Consider the following 19,927-nt stretch of genomic DNA (forward strand, 5'->3'; position numbering starts at 1 on the left):
TGGGAGAGGAAGACCCTCAGAATTTCTGAGCAGATCAGAAATGCTCACTCTGAGCCATCAAAACCCAAACAATGGGCAAGTGAAACTTGGTCTGAGAACTATTATTGGCCAATCAGTGAAAGCCAGAAGGAAGCCAGAATGTTGAAAGGGCTTGGAGTGAAGAGGATTGTAATCCAGATACTAAACTTATTAGAGATGAGAAAGGGTGACCTGGAAGTTCATAGATGACAATGACAAGGATTGGTACAGGATAGAGTAAACTTTTAAAAAATGGTTGCTGAGTAATAGTGTCAGAGAAATTATTTGAAAGTGACAGTTGGGATCAAGGAGAAATACACCTTCTGACCTCTTATTTCAAGGGATGTGAAAGAATTTGCTGCTGGCTTTGGAGAAGGTGCTGAGAGATGTTGTGTATTCAAAAAAAAAAACAACCTAGGTTTCAGAGTACCAAAAGGTTGAAGAAAAATGAAAGGAACATATTTAGATTTAGATAAATTTAGAGCTGAATGAGATCTTACAGGCCAACTGATCCAATTCTTTCATTTTACAGATAAGGAAACTGAGGCCCAGAGTAGTAAATTGACCTGCTTAAAATCATACAAATAGAAAATGATGAGATTGGAATTTGAACCAAGGTCTTTCCAGTGACCTTTTCACCACACACACACACACACCACACACACACACACACCCCACAATAGAGGAGAGCTACAGAGAGGGCAGTGGAAATTCAGGAAAGATTGTGAATACACTAAGAGATAAGGGTAGAAAAGCAGTGGTCAACATTTGGTTGGGAAGGAAACAGGCTACTATGTGCCAGGCACTGTGCTAAGCACTTTACAAATATTATCTCATTTGATCTTCATAACAATCCTGGGTAGTAGGTGCTATTATTATTCACATTTTACAGTTGAGGAAACTGAAGCAGATGGATATTAAGTACCCAGGGTCACACAGCTAAGAAACAAAATAATAATAAGTGTCTAAGGCTGGATTCAAATTCAAATCTTCCTTGTCTCTAGTTCTAATACTCTATCCACTGTGCCACTTAGCTACTATAATAGCAAAAGGAATAAAATAAAATATATTAAAAACTGCTATGGGGGCTATGTGCCCATGGCACCTCCCAGACATAAGTAGCCCTTTATTTACCCAATAGGTGAATCCTAAATTCATAGTTACAGGAACACAGTTTAAGAGCTTAGATTCAAATCTCTCATCATCCACTTCTACCAGAACTAGCAAGTATCCTAATACTGTCTCTCTCTTGGTGTCTTGGAGAATCAATGTTCCTTCATTTGAGGGAACTTGGGACTCAGGGAACTGTTTTGTCCTCTAGCTACTTCTTTTCCTCATGTAGCACTCTAGTGCAGGTTGAGACCACTCTGTAAGTTTCCCATTGTAGCTGGCTAATTGGCTGAGCCATCTAGAACCCCTATCACTCTCCCATGGCTTGTTCATCACTAGTGGCATGGCAGAATACACTCAAGAGAAGCACCAAGCACACAGAGAGATTTCTCCTCTTCCTATGATGTCCTATGTCTTGTCTTTTTTTGTCTCTTCAGTTCTTTTTGTATCCTCCCTAGGCAGCTGAAAATTAGTTGCTCCTTCCTCACTCCACTTTCTCCTTCACCTATTTGCCAGTCCTGGATCAATTCCTGCTCATTAGTCATGACAAGGTTGGGGGTGGAGGTCGGGGTGGGGAGGAAACGTATAATAGTAAATATATTAAAATGAGCAGGACAACTAATTGCTTTTTTTTTTGTTTTATAATGGATATAGTCATTCTTGTGCATGTAATTGCTCATAAATCCATTATTCCCAGAAGTCAAGAAGAACAAAAATCAAATGTGCATGGGAGGCAGCATGTCAACTGGAAGGAGTATTAGAACAGGAGTCATGGCACCGCTACTGACAAGCTATATAACCTTGAGCAAGTCATTTCCTCTCTCTGAGACTTAGTTTTCTAAGGGGGGAGCCACATGGGAGGGAAGCAATGGATAAATGAGATGGCCTCTCAGATTCCTTCCAGCTTTGACATTCCATCCATGTTTGTTTCTATCTGGCTGCAGCGATAAAGAAAAAACAGTTGGCCCAACAACCCAGACATCAATTGAAAACCCAGAGCACCAGAGACAAACACATTATCCTGCTGAGCCTCTCAAATGGTCCCAACCTAATGAAGCCATTTACATCCATTCAGAGATATCAGGAAAGGACCCCTCCTGCCCCCAAAGGCCTCCTGGGGGATCCAGCTGTTCTATGAGAGAGAAGTCATAAATAATCAGTAGTCCCAAAGCTCAAGGGCTAAATTGGAATCAGTCTGCACTATGAACAAAATTCTTTCATTTTCCAAACAGGACCAAAATAAGAAAGTCAGACAGATCCTGAAGAGATGAATAGGAGAGAGGAAATAAAAATGCTGAAATTGTATCTTGCAACCAATTCCCTACTTTTGTCTGCTTAAATTCCTACAAGGTCAGTGGTTAAGAATGCCCTGGTATTAGTTCAAAACTCCTATGATCTTGCCAAATGAGGTTCAAATATAATAAGTGTCTAAAAATGTCATGTGGAGGAAAGCGAAGCCCTAGGATGGAAAATAATAATCAGAGCTTTCATTTATAAAATGCTTCCTATTTCATTAGAGCATAGATAAATTACCTTATTTTATTACCTAGCAATCCTATGAAATAGTGATTGTTTTTATTTTACAAAGGAGGTAAGATTTCCAGGAGAGGGGAAGTGCTTTGTTCAAAATCACATGATTGGAACTTGAACTCAGGTTTTCTGGCTCCTGAGTCAAATGCTCTTTTTATGACTCCAGGCAGGCTATGCCCTACAGATGGCATGGTGGGCATATGACATACATATGATTAATTTCATGTCTGAAATCATTCACTCATGATGTATTTATTCAGTGTCTACCCAGACTTAGGATAGCTTTTATGAGAAATATAAGGTATGCTATAGTGGCGCTGACCAGCTACCCAGTGGTGCTGACCTAGCAATACAGTAGGATTCCTGGGGAAAGGAGACATCAGGTCTCAGGCTCCTCCCCTTTTCCTTCCCCTTTCTTTCTTTTCAAGACCCCAATCTAATACTCTTTCAAATTGCATTAATCTAGCCTGGTTGGACATCAATCTTAACCTCAGGTTAGTAACCAAACAATAACAACAACTGATATTTTTGTATAAACTACAGAATACAGAAAGCTTTTTACAAACATCTCATCAGATCCTCATAATAACTATGTGCAGTAGGTATTGTAATACTGGTATTATCCACATTTTAAATATGGAGAAATTAAAGCTCGACATGATGAAGAGACTTGACCAAGATCACACAGTCAAGGCAGAGCCAAGATTGAAACCTAGGTCTTTTTACTATATCACGTAGCCTCAAAATCAGCCTGCATTTCTGACATTTAAAATTGCAATATGAATAACTTTTAACTTTTTGCTTCTGTTTTTACCTCTCCCCATCATGAAATACCCCCATATCTTGGCTCTTAAGATCTCATCAGGAGGGAGTAGCATCTCTATGATGGCCAATGGCTTCTAGTTACCCACTTCTGCAGAAGATTGTACTGAGGATTATCACACTAGGTAAGGGCAAGGAGAGAAGGGATTTTCTCAGACTTAAACCCAAATTCATTTTCTTTACTGTATTTTTCCTAAGTTCCCTTCCCATAATTGCTTCCTTTCCAAGATATTTGCATTTAAACAAGAGTCCTCTTCCCTCAGCTGCTCATCTTCTTTCTTCCTTTTTTATTTCACTCCAAAGACAGCCTGCACCTCTGAGGTATCAGTGCCTGATTCAGCTCCATGGCAACGAAGAGAAAGGAAGCTGAATGGTGTGTACTTTCCCTATCCCTCACCCTGCCCTACTGTCTCCCCCCTCCCCTCCCCACTCCCTTAGCAAATCTTGTTGGCAGAGACTATATACCCTAGGGAAATATTTCACTCAAATATTCTTGGTGACATATCCCATCTCCAGGCCACTCTTGACCTGATTTCTAGACTGGAATGGCTAAGGTTTCAAAGAAACAACCTCAGAATCTCCTTTGACCTGTATTTGCATTTTACCTGCGTGTGATTCATATGATGTCAGAAATCAATCAGCATGCATTTACTGAATACTTGTGATTCCCATAGATGTCCAGAATGAGGGAGGCAATGATTCTACTATACTGTGTCATGGTCTGATTACATGTATAATTTTGTCTTCAGTTCTAGGCACCACATTTTAGGAAGATTGTTTAAAAGCTGGGTACTGTCCAGAGAAAAGAAACCAATATAGTGAAGCACCTCAAGATTATACCATGTAAGGGTCAGTTGAAGGAACTGGAGTTGTTTAACCTATAGAAAAGAAGATGGGGCAAACATGATAGCTTCAAACATTTGAAAGGTTGTTATGAGGACAAAGTATTGGGCTTATTTAGCTTGGTCCAAAAGAGTAGAACCAGGAAGTATTGATGAAAGCTGTAAAGAAGCAAATTTGGGAGTATTGTAAGGAAACACTTCTTAACATTTGAGCTATCCAGAAATAGCATATGCTGTCTCAGAAAGAAGCAGTTCCCCATCATTTTAGGTCTTCAGGCAAAGACCACTGTCAGATGTCATGTAGAAGTGAGTCTTATTCAAGCCTAAATTGGATTAAATGGCCTGAGATTACAACTTGAATCTTCTCTGATTCATGACATCCCCACCCCACACCCCTACTCAATAAATTCCAGTGGATTCCTGTTGCCTCCAGGATCAAATAGAAAATTCTCTGGCTTTTAAAGCCTTTCATAGTCTGTCCATCCCCTCCCTTTCTAGTCTTTTTACACTATACTTCCCTCCACTCCACTCCCCTGCCCTGCATACTCAGTGACACTGGCCTTCTTGCTGTTCTTTGCACAAGACATTATATCTTCATGATCCATGCATTTTCATCTGTCCCCTGAGTCGGGAATTCTTTTCCTCCTCACATCTGACTCCTACATTCCATGACTTCCTTCAAGTCTAGCCAAAATCTTACTTTCTGCAAGAGGACTATTCTGGTCCTCTTTAATCTTAGTGTCTTCCCTTGGAGATTATCTCTAATTTATCCTATATATAGCCTGTTTGTACATCCTTATTTTCATCTTGTCTACCTTCATTAAATTGAGAACTCCCTCAGGCTAGGGAGGTCAGGCTTATAAATATGGGCCTCAGTTTTTTACTTCAGGTATTTGTTCTTTCATTTTTGGTGAATGGCATTGGAGGTTATGGCTCCAATGAATTGTGAGCTGTGAAAGGTCAAAGCAAGTGATACAGGAATCCAGAAGCCTAGAAATCTGGTAGCTGACTCCATGGCCAGATTTGCAGCCAACTCGGCATTAATGCACAAAGGAATGAACCTTAGGATCCAGCCCAGCTGGAGCTGACACAAGGTTCATCTAGCTACGATGACTCATTAGGATATGAACTTGATAAGACCAGTGCCTTGTAGAAACTGTGTTAAGTCTGAGCCCATTCTCTCAGATGCTAAGGGGGGTATAGGAGACAGTATGCCCCTGAGGGGTTGGAAGAAAGTGTTTATACTTCTGTTCTTACCATATCTTGGAAGAAAATGTCCCTTTGTAAATGTTGCTTGAAGTTAATTAATTAAATGAAACTGGGAAGGAACTGGGAATTAATTAAATGAAACCTTCATTTTATCCTTCCATTCCCATTATCATCCTATATCTCTTCTGCCTTTTATGGCTAAACTTAAAAAGGCCATCTACAGTAGGTGCCTCTACCTTCTCTCCTCTCACTCCCCCCCCTTTTTTGTCAAATTTATTTATGCTTAGTTTTCAACATTCTCTTTCATAAGATTTTGAGTTCTAAATTTCCCCCCCCTTCCTTTCCCCCTCCCTCACATGGCATGCAATCTCATATAAGTTATACATATTTAAAAAATCATATTAAAAACATTTCCACATTAGTCATGTTGTGAAAGAAGAATCAGAACAAAATGGAAAAACCATGAGAAAGAAAAAGAAAGGGAAAAAATAGTATGCTTCAATCTGCGTTCAGACTTCATAGTTCTTTCTCTGGATGTGGATAGCATTTTCTACCATGAGTCTTTTGGGATTGTAGATCATTGCATTACTGAGAAGAGAAAAGTCTATCAAAGTTGGTCATCACACAATGTTGCTGTTACTGTGCATAATGTTCTCCTGGTTCTGCTCACTTTACTCACATCAGTTCATGTAAGTCTTTCCAGGTTTTTCTGAAATCTGCCTGCTCATCATTTCTTATGGGGCCATAGTATTCCATTACATTCATATACCACAACTTGTTCAGCCATTCCTGAATTGATAGACATCCCTTCAATTTCCAATTCTTTGCCACCAAAAAAGAACTGCTATAAATGTTTTTGTGTTTGTGGATCCTTTTCCTTTTTTTTTTTATCTCTTTGGGATAAAGACCTAGTAGTGGTATTGTTGGATTAAAGGGTATGCACAGTTTTATAGCTCTTTGGACATAGTTCCAAATTGCTTTCCAGAATGGTTGGATTGGTTCGCAACTCTACCAACAATGCATTAGTGTTCCAGTTTTCCCACATCTTCTGCAACATTTATCATTTTCCTTTTCTGTCATATTAGCCAATCTGACAGGTGTGATGTGGTACTGCAGAGTTGTTTCAATTTGCATTTCTCTAATCAATAGTGATTTAGAGCATGTTTTCATATGACTATAGATAGCTTTAATTTCTTCATCTGAAAACTGCCTGTTCATGTCCTTTAACTCATTTAGCAATTGGGGAATGACTTGTATTCATATAAATTTGACTCAGTTCTCTGTATATATTTAGAAATGAGGCCTTTATCAGAGACACTGGCTGTAAAAATCGTTTCCCAGCTTTCTGCTTCCCTTCTAATCTCGGTTGCTCTTACTCTTTTCTTAACCCCTTGCAATCCACCAAAATCCACCAAAACTGCTCTCAAAATTTACCAGTGATCTCTTAATTGTCAAATTCCAAGACCTTTTCTCAATCTTCATTCTTCTTGACCTCTCTGCAGTCTTTTATTCCATTGATCATTTTCTTCTCCTTCGTACTATCTTCTCTAGGTTTTTGGGACATCTTAGCAGTTGTTCATTATATTACCTCTCCTTCTCTGTCTCCTTTACTGACTTCTCCTCCAGATCATTCTCTTTAATTATAGGTGTCCCTCATCATTCTGTGCTAGGCCCTCTTCTACATCAGATCCCATGGATTTAATCTGCATCTCTATGTTGAAGATTCTCAAATCTACCTAAGGTGTCCTAACCTCTCTACTGACCTCTAATCTTTCACCTCCAACTTCCTTTCAGATATCTTGAACTGGCATCCAGTAGACATCTTAAATTCAACAAATCTAAAACTGAACTCATTATTTTTCCCCCTAGAGCCTGCCACCCTCCCCCTGCCTCCTAATTTCCCTATTACTGTCAAAGGCAACACTATATCTTCCCAGTCCCTCAGGCTCACAACCTAGAAATCATCCTAGACTCCTCATTATCTCTTGCCCCCTATAACCAAGCTGTTGATTTATTTCACCTTTGCAACATCCCCCAACTACACTTCCTTCTCTCTTTGACACTGCTACCACTCTAGTACAGGCCTTCATTATCTCACTCCTTCCACTGGTGGCTCTGCCTGTCTCATGTCTCTCTCCACTCCAATCCATATTCCATTCAGGCATTAAAGTGATCTTCCTAAAATGCAGCTCTGATCATGCTCTGCCCATCCCTCTCTCACCTCAGTAAACTCCAGTGGCTTCCTATTGCCTCCAGGAGCAAATACAGAATGCTCTTTTTAGCATTCAAAGCCCTTCATAACCTAGCTCCCTTTTACTTTTACAATATTCTCACACCTTATTCCCCACCATGAACTGTCAATCCAGTGACACTGGCCTCCTGGCTTTTTCATCAAGAAGATACTCCATCTCTCGGTTCCCAGACATTTCCCTGGCTCACCCCCATGACTGGAATGTTCTCCCTCCTCTGCTCTAACTACTGACCTCCCTGGCTTCTTTAAGTCCCAACTAAAATCCCACTTTCTATAGGAAGCCTTCCCCAATTCCTTAATTCCAGTGCTTTCCCTCTTTTAATTATTTCCTTTTTATCCTGTCTACAATTTATTTGTAAATGTTTGCTTGCTTGTTGTCTTCCCCATTAGATTGAGAACTCCTTGAGGCCACAGTATGGCTTTTACCCCACTTTGTATTTTGGCATTTAGCACAATGCCTGGCACTAGTAGGTACTTAATATTGATTGACTGATAGCTGAAAGAGATCTCACAAGTCATTTAATCTAATCCTTTGATTTTACAGATTAAGAATTTGTAGCTTAGAGAGATTAAATAATTTGTTCAAGATCATACAGGCAGTAAGCAATAGAACCACAAAATGTTCCCAGTTCCTTCTGACAGATGAATCATAATCAGGAGTATCAGTCAGTCAATAAATATCTATTAAATGCCTACTTTGTGCCAGGTACTGTGCTAAGCACTGGGGACACAAAGGCATAAAATAATCTCTGCCTCACAATCTAATGGAGGAAGACAACACATTTTTTAAAAAGCTGAAAAGTAAGGGGTGGGGAGAAAACCTGGAACAAGGGCATGATGAAGTCCTGCAGCCAGGGTGGGAAATGATCTGAGGAGGTGTGAGTTACAGAGTTGAATTCATCTCGAAGAATGATGAGTTTCTTGAGATAATAGCATCCAGAACAATCAGGTGGGGAATGATGGAGTGGCTAAAGCCCACTCCTAGCTGCCCAGAGAACACAATTGTTAAATTTTCTTTTTTTCTTTTTCTTTTTTCTTTTTTACTTTTTTTAAATATAAATTTATTTATTTTTAGTTTTCAACATTCACTTCCACAAATTTTTGAGTTCCAAATTTTCACCCGATCTCCCCCCTCCCCCCACCCCAAGATGTCATGCATTCCGAATATCCCTTCCCCTAGTCTGTCTTCTCTTCTATCTCTCCCCCCTTCTCTTATCCCCTTCCCCTTCTATTTTCCTGTAGAGCAGGATAGACTTCTGTACCCCATTTCCTATATTTCTTATTTCCCAGTGCATGTGAAAATATTTTTTTAAAACATGTGTTTTTAAAACTTTAGTTCAAATTTTCTCTCTTCCTCCCTCCCCACCCACCCTCATTGAAAAGGCAAGCAACTCAATATAGGTTGTACATGTGCAGTTATGCAAAACACATCCATAGTAGACATGTTGTGAAAAACTAACTCTATTTCCCTTAATCCTATCCTGCCCATTTATTCTATTCCTTCTTTTGACCCTGTCCCTCCTCAGAAGTATTTACTTCTGATTACCCCTTTCCCAATCTGCCCTCCTCTCTATCATCCCCCTGCTCTCTTGTCCCCTTCTCCTCCTATTTTCCTGTAGGGTAAGACAGATTTCCATACCCAATTGAATGTGTATGTTATTCCCCCTTAAGCCAAATCCTATGAGAATAAGATTCACTCATTCCCTCTCACCTTCCCCATTTCCCCTTCCACTGTAAGAGACTTTTTTTTCTTTTTTGTGAGATAATTTACCCCATTCTACTTCTCCCTTTCTTCTTCGAGTATAATCCTCTCTCATTCCTTAATTTTATTCTCCAGATATGACCCCTTAATCTTCAGCTCATCCTGTGCCCTCTGTCTATCTATCTACATATATATACATATAATTTTTTTCCTCCAACTACCCTGATACTGACAAAGGTCTCATGAGTTATAAATATCATCTTTCCATGCAGGAATGTAAACAGTTCAATCTTAATAAGTCTCTTATGATTTCTCTTTCCTGTTTACCTCTTCATGTTCCACTTGAGTTGTATTTGAAAGTCAAATTTTCTATTCAGCTCTGGTTTTCATCAGGAATGCTTGAAAGTCCTCTATTTCACTGAATGACCATTTTTTCCCCTGAAGGATTATACTCAGTTTTGCTGGGTAGGTGATTCTTGGTTGTAATCCTATCTCCTTTGCCCTCCGGAATATTATATTCCATGCCCTGGTCCTTTAATGTAGAAGCTGCTAAATCTTGTGTTATCCTGATTGTGTTTCCACAGTACTTGAACTGTTTCCTTCTGGCAGCTTGTAATATTTTCTCCTTGACCTGGGAACTCTGGAATTTGGCTACAATATTCCTAGGAGTTTTCCTTTGGGGATCTCTTTCAGGAGGAGATCTGTGGATTCTTTCAATTTCTATTTTGCCCTCTGGTTCTAATATATCAGGGCAGTTTTCCTTGATAATTTCTTGAAAGATGATGTCTAGGCTCTTTTTTTGATCATGGCTTTCAGATAGTCCAATAATTTTTAAATTCTCTCTCCTGGACGTATTTTCCAGGTCAGTTGTTTTTCCAATGAGATATTTCACATTGTTTTCTAATTTTTTGTTCTTTTGGATTTGTTCTACTGTGTCTTGATTTCTCATAAAGTCACTGTCTTCCAATTGCTCTATTCTAATTTTTAAGAAAGTATTTTCTTCAGTAAGCTTTTGGACTTCTTTTTCCATTTGGCCAATTTTGCTTTTAGGGCATTTTTCTCCTCATTGGCTTTTTGGACCTCTTTTGCCATTTGGGTTAGGCTATTTTTTAAGTTATTTTCTTCAGTATTTTTTTGGGTCTCCTTTAGCAAGCTGTTGACTTGTTTTTCACGATTTTCTTGCATCACTCTCAGTTTTTCCTCTGCTTCCCTTACTTGTTTCTCAAAATCCCTTTTGAGCTCTTCAAAGGCCTGGGACCAATTCATATTTTTCTTGGAGGCTTTGGATGTAGGAGCTTTGACTTTGTTGTCTTCTTCTGGTTGTATATTTTGATCTTCTTTTTCACCAAAGTAAGATAATATAGTCTGACTCTTTTTGCACTGCTTGCTCATGATCCCAGCCAATTACTTGAGTTTTAAACTCTTTGTTAAGGTATGAATCTGCTTCCAATGTGGAGAATGTACTGTCCCAAGCTTCAGGGGTTTGTACAGCTGTTTTCAGAGATACTTGTAGGGACCTGTAAATTTTCAGTTCTTCCAAGGTGGTATGATAAGGGGCGAGGTGTTTACTCCTTTCCTGGCCTGAGACTACAAGTACTCCTTTCTGTCCTGTAACTGTGAGGAGGGGTTCCTCTCCACAACCACTCCAAGCTCCACCAAGCCAGTGCTCCTCCTCACCTGAGCACCACAGCCCAGAACTGTGGCCCAGATCCAAAAACGGGCAAAGCAAGAGATTCCTGCCTTAGCACTGGCAAAGAGATCCCTGCAATCCCTCTCTGATCAGCCACTGGATTCCCCCTCAGTCTGTGGGCTGGAAGCTCAGGAAGCAGCTGCCACCCCCAACCCCCACCCACACTCTTGGGGAATGAAGCTGAAACCCCGCCTTCTTTTCTCAGCACCGACAGAAACAGACTTTTCCCACTGACCTTCTAAGTTGTCTTTGGCATTGGTGGATTGAGGAGTCTGGAAACCTCCACAGCTGCCTGAGATTCAGTCCTCTGAGGCCAGCTCCAGGTTCGCTGTGGCCTGCGCACCCACACCACACTGCGCTGTGCTCCCAGCCTGGCGCGATACACCTTTCTGATCAATCATCCAGGTTGTCCTGGGCTGGAAATTTGTTTCACTCTGTCTTTTTGTGGCTTCAGCCATTTTTTATGAGTATTTGGAGGGGTTTGGGGGAGAGCTCAAGCAAGTCACTGCTTTCACTCTGCCATCTTGGCTCCACCAATTGTTAAATTTTCAATGTGAGTCTTTACACCTCAGAAATCAGCAAAAACTCAGGGCTTCATTTGTTGTTTTATTGATTGTTTAAACTTTAGAAATGACGGGAAAAAATGTTAGTGTAGATGAAAAGAAAGAAAATGTTAATGGAGATTAAACTTAAAAGTGTGTCATGTGTACATATTTTCTGGAGAGCCAGTTTTAAACATTTACCAGTATGCTTCTCATTACAAACAATAACACACATTTGAACTGTGCTTTGCAAACAACTTTTTCCCCAACAGCCATTTGAGGAAGCTGGTACTAGTATTCATAGACTTATAGTGTCTCAGAAGAGGAGGGGATCTCAGAAGTCATATATCATCCACCCCCTACCTGAGGACAAAAATCTCTTCTGCAGTATCACTGCAAGGTGAACATCTGGTAACCACCTGAAGACCTAGAGTGATAGGAACTCACAGAAATGATCTATTCAATTTTTCATCTTCTAATTAGAATTTTTTTTCCCCTTGTGTTTATATAAGATTGAATTTACAGCCAGTCATATTTAAATTTGTAAGGTCTGGATTGTGAATATGCAAGTATGACTTTGGGTCTTCCTCCCCATCCTTACACCTGGGCTTAGTTTTGTCTGTGTCCTTTTCCTATCCACTCAACTGTAAAGAAGAACAAAAAAGGCTCTGACTGGAAAAACTGGGAAGCCTGGACCCCAGAGTAATTTTGGTCCTTACTGGGCTAATTGCCTTTAAGTAGATAATGTACAGTGTGTAGTAGCCTTCAGAGATTAAAATCAGAAGGTATTTTAAATGCTTACTTAACTTATAATAAGCTCCCCTAGGAAATGCCAAAAACTAAGAAATTCAGAACCAAAGGGAGATAGACTTGAATCTGAGGGTACTAACTAGTAGTATCTCTGCTCTTTGTTCTAAAAGAACTCAGTATATAGGGCCGAGAAACTCCAGTAGTTGATGAGAGGCCTCATGGCCAAAACTTTGAAGGGAAATAGATTATTTCATAACTGGAAGAAAAAAAGCCCAGAAGTACTTTTCCCTCTAGCACTGTTAGCCCATGCCCGAGGTGGTTACTTTTCTAAAAGAGTTATTTAAAAAGGCTCTGGCTTTGAACTAAAAGAGTAAGGTAGGACTGGGCCTGTCACCAAAGACTTCAGGTGACTCCAGAAGTTTAGGAGCAAAGAGAAACATCACAGCCACACACCCAATAGGGGCATTCCTCATAGCTGCCAGAAAAAAATACATAGATGAAAATGCATGAAGGTAAAAGATAAAATGCCAGTTCTAGAAAGAATCAGTATTGCAACTGGGCTGGAATGTAGAGAGAGGAAAGAGAGAGAGAGACAGAAAAAGACAGAGACAGAGACAAAGAGACAGAGACAGAGAGACAGAGACAGAGAGAGAGAGAGAGACAGAGAGAGAGGGAGCGGAAAGGTAGGCTAGAGCCAGAGGGTGGACGGTTTTAAATTCCAAGCTAAAGAGTTTGTGTTTGAACCTAGAGGCAGCTGCCAACACAGGTCTGTACATGTTACTCCCTTTCTCAATAAGTTCTAGTGGCTCCCTGTTGCCCATAGGATTAAAAATGAACTCTTCTGTTTAGCTTTTGAAGCCCTTGACAGCCTGTCCCCAACCAATCTTCACAGCCTAGAGGGAGTAGATTTGACAAGGCTTGATAACTGATTGGATATTATAAATGAGGGGGAGGAAAAAAGTCAAGGCTGACTCTGAGGTCATGAACCTTAATGGCTTGAAAAGATGGCACTGCTGCCAATAGAAATAAAGAAGTTAGCAGGAAAGGTGGGGTTTAAGGGAAAAGATACTAAGTTCCATTTTGGACATGTTGAGTTTTGAGATGTCTAAGGAGTATCCTATTGAAAATGTCCAGAAGCCAAGTGGGTAATGCAGGAAGGGAGCTCAGAAAAGAGATTAGGATTGCATGTATAATTCTGGGAGTCATTTGCATAAAATGACTTCATGAAATGAATAACTTAATGACAATGAAAAAGCACTTATTATAAACTTGCTACTTGCCAAACACTGTCCTAAGTACTGGAGATTCAAATACAAAAATTAGATAATCCTTGCCCCAGCTTACATTCTTTTGGGGGGAGACAACACTTATTGGGAAGAGGTAGCTGTGGAGGGTTGTTCTGATCTGGAAAGTCACAAAGATGTCTAATGGGACAACAGGGCAAGTCACTGATATACCCTTTCAAGAGGCCATGGTAGTGTTGATATTAACAGTTCTCAGACCAAAGGGTGAAATGTTGAGTGGAGGTGGGATAAATACTTATGGCAGCAGGACAGGCAATGGCCTGGGTGAAGATGAGGATACATGGTCTCAAAGTACAAAGGACTGAGTGGCTTAGTACCTCTCAGACATGGTCTCTTGTGATTTAATTTGAAGAGTGGCATTGTAGCAGCATTGCTAGCAGGTCAGAAAATGGGCAAAGTTAAGATAAGGATACTTGGTTCCCAGGGCATGCAGAGCAAAGCTCAGGGGAACTTGAGATCACTAAGATCATTCAGAATGAGAAAAGAAGGCTAGGCAAAAGTGTTGGTTACTTATGGTTAGGGATAGGACATGGATGATGATTCAGCAAAGAAAACTGATAAGGAATGAATAGAAGGGAAGAAGGAGGACAAGGAGAAAATATTGTTACAAAAATTGAAGAAGGCAGTGTAGAAGAAGAAAGGAAGCCCAGTAGTGTCATATGCTACAAAAGTGGTCAAGAAGGATAAGGACTAAGAAAAAAAGACCATTAAATTGTTAAGATTTAACAATTAAGAGATCATTGGTAATTTTAGAGAAAACCGTTTCAATCAACTGTTAAGAATGGAAGATAGATTGCAAAGGACTGAGAAGTGAAAGGGAGGAGAGGAAGTAGAAATAAGTATGGATGGTTTGTCAGATGAAGAGGTATGACAAGGCATGATCATGAAAGGACAAAGAATTTGAAAGTACAGAAGACTTATTGAACTGGTTAACTATAGAGTCAAGATTTCAAAGAGGTGAAAGTGATGGCCTGGGAGAGCATTGAAGCTGTATAGAGTGAATAGATATCTCAGTGACAATGAAAAATAGCTTTAGGAGGGAGACAGAAGGAGAAATGTAGGGATAGGAGTTCAGCAAATTCAACAAGTCTTTTGTACTTTCCAATTCTCTGTTCTGGAAAAACAGCCCAAGATAAAGAAATGGGAATGAAGCAGGGAGCCCTATAAAGATTTGTACTGCCCATGACCTTCCATCTCTTGGACTGTGTGAAGGGACTTTCTCTTTCTCTCTAGCTCCCAGTTGTTATTAGAAACCCAGAAACAGACTATTAGACAGGAGTCTAGCCAGACTAGTCTGTGACCTTTGATCATTAATAATCATACCACTGCCACTAACCTGACCTATTCAGCTGGGCAATAACTTCTTACAAACCAAAAGATGGAGGACTACTTGGAAGAGCAAATTGCCCAGATCAGAATATCCTTGTCTTGGTCCTAGCTCAGAGCCCTCTGGCTCCTTAAAACATGAGTGACATTGTAAACTGAGATATGACTACTTCTGAAGATGGGTGGGGTGTGGGGGAGAAAGAGGATCAGCTTTTTCCCCTCTCTCTTAACTGTTTCATTAGAAATTAGTTTATTGCTAGTGATAAGTAAATTGATTTCAGATTTCATAAAGTCAGACTTGGGCTCTGAATGTTCTGCCATGGGTAGCTGTTCCACAAAGGAATTTTTAAAAAATGAACTGGTATACAAATTCATTCAAGGAAACAAGTACTATTTTCCTTGAGAAAAAGGGGTCCTTATCTTCTCTTGGGCCCCTCCTGGTTCATTTCCTCCTCACATATCCAAAAAGATAACAATAGTAGCTTCCATTTATATTCTACTTCCTAGCACAAAACAACTTTATGAGATGGGTACTATAAATGTTATCATTGCTTTACAGGTGTGGACCAGCCTTGTGGATAAGTAAAGTAGATGGTTATCTGCTAGGTGATTTTTGGGGTTCAAGGAAGGCCCCCTCAGCCCCCAAAGATTTCCCCCAACCCTTATCTGTTTTATTAGACTGGAAGCTCTAGAGCAAGAACTGTCTTTTGCCTTTCTTAGCCCTTAGCATGGTACATGGCAACACAGTAGGAACTTAACAAATACTGACTGACTTGACTTGTTGACTTGTCACTAATTCTACCATTAGAGATTTATTCTCAAGAATCACAGAATCATAGAACCTGAGTTGGAAGGACCATCATTAAACTTCTAGTCCAGCTCAAGCCTGAAGCAGGATTCTTCTCTACAACACCTCTTAAAATGAGTTATCCAGTTTCTACTTGAAGACGTCCATAGATAAGGAGCTCACTGCCTACTAAGGCAGTCATTCTACTTTAGCCCACTCTCATTGTTAGGAAGTTTTTCCTTACATCAAGCTGAAGTATGCTTTCCTATAACTTTTACCTATCAATCCTAGTTTTGCCTTCTGGGGCCAAGCAAAACAAGTCTAATCTCTCTTACTATGACAACCCTTTAAATATTTGAAGACAGTGTTGATGGCTGACATTGCTCATCTATCCTTCCCCTGCTCCCCACCCCCAAGCCACTTCTCCAGGCAGAATATGTCATCGTTTCAAATCTTTCCATCATTGTGCCATACTTTTCTGAACACCTTACAGTTTGTTTTCATTGCCCCTAAAATCCAGGACCCAGAATTGGACATGTTCCCCCAAATGGGTTCTGAATAGGACAGTAGACCAGAGACCATCCATCACCTCCCACATTGTACAAAAGGCAACCTAGATCACATTAGCTCATTTGCCTGCCAAATCACACCATTGACTCTAATTGCCTTGTTGGTGACTAATTGCTTCTAATTCCTTTGGGTTAAGGCCTTCTCCCATGTCAAAATGCAAATACCTTTGAAAGGGTAAGCAACAGGAGCCATTACCATCTTATGGAAATTTGTCTATCAGTAGTAATTTTAGAAATTGAAGGTAGATAGATAGATAAGACACTGAAAGATATAGTTGAAATGGAGCTTAGTGATTATGTAGTCCAATCCATGAATTTTACAGATGGGGAGATGAGCTCCAGGGTGGGGTTAGTAACTTGTCATAGCAGCTTTTCTTCCCACCTCAAACCCTGTAAGCTATTATCATTCCTGAAAAGGAGGGAGGATCTGTGGTAGAAAGATGGCACAATCCCAGGAGCTCTGCTTGCTCTTCCTGTGCCCTAAATAGCTTTCCTTGTGGCCCAGGACCAGCAGCACTCTTCCACCCCCTCCCCCTCCAACACTGTGCCTTCCTCCCCAATCACTACCATTCTGCTCTGACCTGCCAATAAAATAGACCTTTTTTCACACCCCCTCCCCTAGCCTGCCAGCAACTTGGAACCAGAGGCCCTGTTAATGAGGAGTACCCAGCAGGCAAATGCTCTGATTTGAATTCAGGTTTGAAATCCTTTGATTTTGTCTTGTAAACAGTAACAGCATAACCGCCAGCCCTTCACTTCAAAACCCTATGTGTTCCAGAGCCTGGGGAAAGGGAAGGGGGAATGAAGAGGGACCAGGATGCCACTACTGAAAGGGAAACTTAAAATTGGTTTCAAACTACTAAATCCCCAGATTTTCTAGGTCTTCATCTGTGGTTTTGGCCTGCCTGATGGGACCCACTGGCTAATCATTAATGAATATAAATCCTTCTGTACTTAAAAAAAAATCCATGAAATCATCTCAGGCTTTTCCTCCACAGATGCGGAATCATGACCTTCATGTGCTTTAAGTTGAGTCAAGTCAACTAGTGTTTATTAAGTACCTACTATGTGACAGGCCCTGTGCTAAGTTCTGGGGATACAAAGAAAAGCAAAAACCAGTCCCTGCTCTCAAGGAGGCCATAACCTAATGGGGGAGACAATGCAAACCACCAGCCGTGAACTGAGATAGCCATGAACAACTGGCTTTTCAAAAACAAACAAAAAATATACATCCAATAAACTTTTAAGTATGCACTTTTTCTACAGAAACAATTATGTACAAATAAGACATGTACAGAATAAATTGGGAGACAGCTCAGAGGAAAGGCACTAAGATTAAGCAGGACTGAGGAAGGCCTTGCAGAGGGCAGGGCTTTAGCTGAGACTTAAAGAAAGCCAGGAGGTGGAATTGAAGAGGGAGAGCATTCCAGGCAAGGAACAGCAAGTTTAATAAACGTTTCATTCATTTCTGTATTTCTGTGCGTCTGCACTCCTCTTACTTCACCACCCCACCCTCCACCCTCCCCCACCCCCCCCTACATATACTCATAACCTAGTGGTCCATTCTCAGGTTATTTCCTCAATAACAATGATTAGATGATGAACACACATTTTCTCTGGGCTTCTGTTTGAGCCTTATTGGACCTACCAGAGCTTGAGTTCTGTCTTTGGGAACCCAGGATTGCTCCCATACCATGATGAGGTGTTGGAGGAAATTCGACTAAAGGATGCCCCCAAAGAAGATCTGATATTGTGAATATACCTAATACACTCTGATATTGTGAATATACCAAATAACTGATTTCCCCTACAGAGTGCTAAAAACCTGCTGTACCATCCTTTGCCCTGTGCCCTCATGGAGTTTATAGTATAGTAAGGGGGGATATTATATACAGAGAGCGAAGGATAATATGAAATAACACATTTTAAGCATATAGCAAAGTCTCAGACAAAGTTCTATGTGATATCTGAAGGGATAAAGTCAATTTCTTCCGTGGGAGATATCAAGAAAAGATTCCCGGAAGAAGCAACCTTTGAGCTGTCAATAAGTCAGTGAACTATACAATTTCCTATATGATGGGCACTGATCAGTAGCGCTTCAATGATGGGTAGATAGAAGTGAGGAGAAGGAAAAGTATTCAGTTCACAGGTGCATTCACCTAGGGCAAGCCTCCTCTGCAAAGACAAGGTCTAAGGAGCTGGGCACAAGTACCAGACACCAGGTACATTAGGATCATAGACTTGGAGCTACAAGAGACCTAAGAAATTATCTAGCTCAGTGGTGTCAAATTCAAATAGAAAGGGATCTGTACTAGTCACACATTAACTTAGAAAACAATAAATTAACATTATCTATGTTGTATTTTTATTTATTTTGTTAGACATTTTCCAATTACATTTTAATCTGGTTTGGCTGCTCTCTGAGTTTTGTGGGGTGGCTTTCCCCACAAGTTTAATACCTCTGATTTCTAATTGATCCCCCTCATTTTGCAGATAAGAACACTGTAGCTTAGAAAGATTGTGGCCTGTACAAGGTCACACAGATAGTGACAGACAGGATTTGAACTCAGGTCCAGCATAGGGAACAGAATAGACCCTTAATAGTCCCTTTTAATTATAAATCAGAGGCTAAATACACTCATGCTACTCCAGGTTGCCCCAAAGCTGCACTTTGATACCCTGCCCAGACCTACCTTTTCCAGAACAATATGGTAATTCACACAGAGGTGTGAATAAATGACTGAAAGTCTAATTTTGAAAGAGTCCTAGACTGAGAGATATAGAACCAGAGTAACGGTTACTAAACCAGCTATGTGGCTTTAATCACATCATTTCCCTTTCCTGTACCTCATCTTTAAAATGAAAGGTTTGGATCAAATGGTCTCGGAGGTCCTTCTAGTGTTAGTCTTCTCTATTCTAAGATCCACTCCATCTCTGATACCTATAATTCTTTTAAAACAGCTTAATTTCTTTGTAACTGATGAAAGAAATATTCCCTGGGTTTTTAGAGTCAAGCTGGGTCATCAGAGCTGAAAAGCCCCAGGTGAAGCTAGGACATACCATGGGTACATGGACTGAGAACAATACTGAGTGAAACCATGACCTTCAATTGTTGCTCCTACCCAGAAGCATCAATCCTAGGGCTAGGTTAACTTCAGCCGGGGAGCTCTCTCATTCTGTTGTCCTGATTCGGGTTTCTGGTTGCTGTTTAGTCTTCGCCCATTCTCTGGGCTCTGGCTGGTTGCTGCAGGGTAAGAATCCTATCCCTTTAGTATGCCAGACTAGGTAGCCTGAGCTACTCTGCCTCACCAGGATCCAGTACTCTGCCCCAAAAGGTCATTCTGTGGGAGTTCATATACGCCTCTCTGGAACAAAGCACAATTTCCCTTCGTCTGGAGGGGAAGAATGAAACACAAAAGATAATGACCTAACTTGACCTTAAAGAAGAGATATGAGAAGGCTGCAGTCTCTGTCT

The sequence above is a fragment of the Phascolarctos cinereus genome, unplaced genomic scaffold (assembly GCF_003287225.1).
Source record: "Phascolarctos cinereus isolate Bilbo 61053 unplaced genomic scaffold, phaCin_HiC Scaffold_2;HRSCAF=192, whole genome shotgun sequence".
Taxonomy (NCBI): domain Eukaryota; kingdom Metazoa; phylum Chordata; class Mammalia; order Diprotodontia; family Phascolarctidae; genus Phascolarctos; species Phascolarctos cinereus.